We start from the raw sequence: 5,173 nt of genomic DNA, 5'->3' as shown, positions 1-5,173 counted from the left end.
TGAGCCGTGGTGCGGGCTGCGCGGGGCGTCGGTTCCGCGGAAGCCTGGGTAGGGCGCTGCGTGCGGGACTCTCGTCGCTCGTGGACGGGGCGCGAGCGCGCGGGGGACGTAGGGCGCCGACCTGGGGTTCCCCGGCGCTCCGGCTCCGCTCAGGGCGCCCGCTCAGGGGCCTCCGGCGCGAGGCCCCTTTTCCGGTCAAGATGGCGGCGCCCAGGCGGGCCGCGCCGAGGTGAGCTGGAGCTGGGCCCGGAGAGGGACGAGTCTGCCACGCCCAGGACCTGGACCCCGCGCTGGTCTCCAGTCTCCCGGGGAGCGGCGGGTGAGTGGGTGCGGCCGCGCGTAGGTCCTTCTCGTGGGGTGGTCAGCTCTCCGTGCGTCCGCAGACTTCTTTCCTCTGATAGTCAGATCTGGGGTGGCCCAGGTTGGAGGCGAGGGTGCTTGATTGGGGAAACCTGAGGGGTTTAAGGACTCTGTTGGGATCGTTTCAGACCCCAGCAAGAAGCTGAGCAAGTTTTCTCCTGACTCTCTTCCCGGCTAAGTTTTCTCCCTTCTCTGAAGACGCTAGCTTTTCTGAATCACTTTGTTACCCGGGGGGGATACAGTTGGTGGTTCTGACCGTGGAACGTAGAACCCGGCGCGGGGAAGCCTGAGCTGGTTCTAGTTACTTTGTTTGCAAAGCACTTGTCTTGTCTTTGGAATCTTTGTGTATGTAACCAACGTTGGGAAGAGCCAGCGTTTTCTCCTCCAAAACACTGCGAGGGGTAACTTTATACGTAAGAAACAAGTGGGCGTTCACATCCATCTCTTTTCCAACCACTGAGCCTTGGTTGTGTTTCCTTTCTTTAAGTTTGTCTCGTTTTGAAGTGATAACAAAAGCAAACAAAAAAGACCATAGCCAATTACACAAAGTATACTCTAGTCTCAGTCCTGCCATTAATTAGCTATGTTACTTTAAGTCATTTAATTTTTCTAGGCCTCATTTTTCTCATGTGATGTTTTTTCTTTGAAAAAGTATAGTTTCTAGAAGCCTCTAATCTCTGTGTCATAGTTCAGCTTGGAGAAAACCTGTTCTTATCCAAACTCCATGACATTGTATTTCCAGCTCCAACTTTGGACTTTGAGTGAGTTGGGGGCAACTTTTTAAGGATATTTTCACACAGCTTTTTTAGTTAATATCAGTCTAGCTGACTTGTCATACTCAGACTTTCTCCCATATTCTTTTACCAGTGTGTTCCTTAGTCATAGATATAAAGACTGTTGTGGGAAAAATGACCTCCTGGGTCAGCTTACTGCATGGTCATCGACACAGGGCAGGGAGTAAGATTCTGTGGATTTTACAGAAGCAGATACAGGTTTCATTATCCATGTCCTCTCCCCTTTCATCTTACAAAAACAGCAGGCTTTTCTTGGAGAACTGCCAGATAATGCCATCCTGCCTCCTCACGGGCCCCGGGGATGAGTCGCCCAGGGACTGAACTCCAGTAAAGCAGGTGATTGGCTCATGGGTAGGCATCTGACCTCGGCTAAGTCTATCAGACTCCTTCCCAGGACTTTTCTCTCAGAGAAACGTGGAAGAATTGTCTTTTCTCTCTGGAATTTCTAAGCTGGGGAGATATGACTCTGGGACTCCCAGTTACCATCCAGCACAAGAAGAGACTTTCTGTAAAATAAAGTCTTGCAGAGGTAAGCAGGGCTGAGCGATGGAGAGAGAGCTGGAACCCTGCTGATACTCTGGAACTTCCAGATCCAACTGTATCTGAATATGGCTGCATCCCTGAATTTCTAGTACTTGTTTGTTGAGGTTGTTGTCGTTGTTTGGTTTTTGTTTTTAAATTTCCTTTGACTATTTTGAATTTGTTTTCAGCCATGTGCATTTGAAAGCATCGTAGCTAAAAGAGCTAATTTCCTACATTAATGTCAGGTTTGCTGAGTGGCATTCCTTAAGTGAAAAATAATATCCGCTATTTTCTTTAAATAAAATCCTTCTAGCTCAGGTTTGAGATATTCAAAACTCTGCCTCCTACCCCCCTCTTTTCCAACATTTACTATGTCACCTTGAAGCATTTGTGACCACATCTTTCCCATCTAGACGCAGTTGAGAGAGAGAGCAAAGACTTCTGATACAAACTGCAACCTATATGCCTCCTACCTGGAAGCTTTAGAACATACTTGATTCTTGTCATTAAAGCAAATCTTTTGTTGTTGTCTCCAGGGCACAGAAGCATTTTCATGGCATAATGGAGTACAAAGTACATTAAGCCTAACTCTACTTCTCACCCTCTTTTACTTTAAATAGGCAGAAAAGAACAATCTCAAACACATTTTCCCAACAAATAAAATACATATACGATTATGTTTAGAAGACGTTTATGCAGCATATAGTTAGACTGATTAATTAATGGACCTTTCGCCAATTGGCACAGTAAATATATATGTTCAATGTGCTTAATTAAAAAGAAGACAATAACATATTTTTACAGGTTAATTATCTGAGAAGAGTATTGTGCCAGCACACTTGATGCTACAGTATTTCATGTTTGACAGGTAATCTTCTTTCAATTATATTTACTGCTAAATGTTTCTTGGATCGAGCTATTAAATTATAAGGTCAAAAGTAAAATGATATGAAATTACAATGAAAAGGGACACATATCCCACTTTATGAGAATAGAAGTTCTAATTTCTTTTCAATGCTACTAGTAGTGACCACAGTACTAATTTGAGCCCTTACTATGAGCCACTGTGCCCATATACATTTAGTTCTTACCGTAGTTCTGCAAAGGGCATATAATAATCCACACTGTAAAGCTGAAGAAAGTGATTCTCATAGCTGAAAGTCACATAGCTGGTGAGTGGCAAAGTCTAGATTCAAACTTGGAGTCGTCTGACAATGCCCAGGTTGTTGACCACTATGTACACTGCTCAATTGTTGCACCAATAAAGAAGTGCTTGAAATAATTATAGATTTGCCTACCCTGAAACTGCAGTGATTTAAAGACATCAAAGTTGCCAGTTGCTTAACCACATCTACTTACAGTAAGAAATTACATTTTATTTCATTTCTCAAACAAGATTAATTCTGCAGGCCCATAGAAACTTGAGCACACAAATCCTACCTCCAAATGAAAGATGCTTGTTTTCCACTATTCAACAGATGGCCCTGTACAGAGGCAATAAATATATAGTAGAATTTTCATTCAAATAAATGAGAAGAGAGGTTTCTTCTTGTCCTGATTCAGTGCCCATCATTATGGATTATGATGGCTCTTCCCAAACTTTACTTCATTCACTCCACTCTTTCTACAAAACTCCAGTAATGGAATCCATCATTCAGATATATGTGCAAAGCGAAAGGACTGTATTAATACAGTTGCTGAAAGTCAAGTTGATAGAGCACAGGAAATAACATCCTAATAAATGCAACATTAATGTTTGTGTGGGCCTTGGAGTGAGGGGTAGAAGAATTTTCAGTTTAATGGAATATTTTGCCTCTTGCTATGAAAGTGTGGCTTAATAGCCTTGTAATTGGTCATTTACAGAATCCTCCATCTCTGGGTTTCATGCTTTCTTTACTCTGCAGCTGTTGATTCCTTCTCTTGTTCTGGATGGAAGATAGCAACGAAGCCACTTCAAAGGGCTCAGCCTGCCTTTTTGTGTTATTGTTTAGATGAAGATATTTCCATTTATTAAAGCACACTATTTAAACATTTTTATCATGTTTCAAACTTGACTGTGTTCTGAAGGTATGAGCACAGGCAGACATAATGGGGGATGTTTTCCAGGAGAGAACATAGACCATACCCTTATCAAAGGAATTATCAGAATTTTCATGTATGGATTGAGAATCAAATTCTGGAGTTAGACCTGAATTTAAATTCATACTCACAACTTATTACCAGTCTCATCTTGATTAAATGGTTACCACACTTCTCATCAATTTCCTTATCTTTGAAAGCGGAATAAGAGAAGTATGCCTGGTGGAGTTACACATAAAGCTCATCTGATAGAATATTCATAAGGATTTTGCACAAAATATACATGGAAATATTTTAGCACCGAGTTTAGCATGCGATTCGTCTTCAATACATTTAAGAGCTATTATTTTATTATTATTATGCTATCATTAAATATCACTATTACTTAAATGTCATTATTGCTAAAATTGCTGTAAAACTACCGCAATAACCCATGATGAATTGCCCTCTTCTGTTTCCTTTGTTTAAATGGAAAATATATATATAAATCTAGACAGAGAACACTTTGGTGATCCTATTCAGTGGAGTGAGAATTTCCATGGCCCTGATTAAAACAAATCCTGAATTGCATGGACTTAAGATAGCAGAGAGGGGCTTCCCTGGTGGCGCAGTGGTTGAGAGTTCGTGACCCGATCCGGGAAGATCCCACATGCTGCGGAGCGGCTGGGCCTGTGAGCCATGGCTGCTGAGCCTGCGCATCCGGAGCCTGTGCTCCGCAACGGGAGAGGCTGCAATAGTGAGAGGCCCGCGTACCGCAAAGAAGAAAAAAAAGATGGCAGAGAGGCTAAGAGATTTGAAGTTAGACATCCCCAAGTGTGAATTCTACTGTGACCCTCTTCTAGCTCTAGAACCTTGAGGAAGTTACTTAAACTTTCTGAGCTTTACTACTAGTTTCCTCATCTGTATCTTTTTCAGGACTATTTATCAAGGATCTTCCTGTTCTCTATGCTTGGACGTATCAATGAATAAATCAGACAAGAGCCTTTGCCTGCTTGCTCCTTCTTGCACGCTTTCTCCCTCCTTACACTCTCGTGTGGAAACGGATGTTATAAATAAATTCTATGCTTTGTCACAAGTTGATGGACGCTACGGGATAAGGAAAAGGATGTGAAGCTCACTGAAGAGGCTTGGGTTGGGAGTGCTGGAGGAGTGTACAGGTAGGTTCTGATTTTAAATAGGGTAGTCAGGGTGGATTTTATAAGTTGACATTTGAGCAAAGACTTGAAGTGAGGGAGTTGTCAGAATGTATGATGGGGAGACCACTCGCTGGGAGCAAGAATAACCAGAATCCTCCATCTCTGCCAGAGTTTTCTGCCAAAACTCTAAGGCAGAAATATGCCGGGCAGCTTGGAGGAATATCAAGGAGGCCACCCTGGCTGACTTAGTCAGTGGGGAGGAAGAGACAGCAGGAGGGCTGG

General features: G+C 42.9%; 1 long non-coding RNA gene across 1 annotated transcript; it reads left to right on the top strand.

Annotated features, from left to right (window-relative positions):
- The first annotated feature begins 209 nt into the window (after positions 1–209).
- On the top strand, positions 210–4,911 carry LOC309829216. The gene is made up of 3 exons (XR_014297392.1): positions 210–319; positions 2,481–2,544; positions 4,671–4,911. It is a non-coding gene; the product is annotated as an uncharacterized lncRNA (long non-coding RNA).
- Positions 4,912–5,173: the final 262 nt, after the last annotated feature.

The sequence above is a fragment of the Grampus griseus genome, assembly GCF_964374135.1.
Source record: "Grampus griseus genome assembly, chromosome: 11".
NCBI classification, from domain to species: domain Eukaryota; kingdom Metazoa; phylum Chordata; class Mammalia; order Artiodactyla; family Delphinidae; genus Grampus; species Grampus griseus.
Note: the sequence above shows the minus strand (reverse complement) of the source record. Positions and strands in the feature narration are given on the sequence as shown.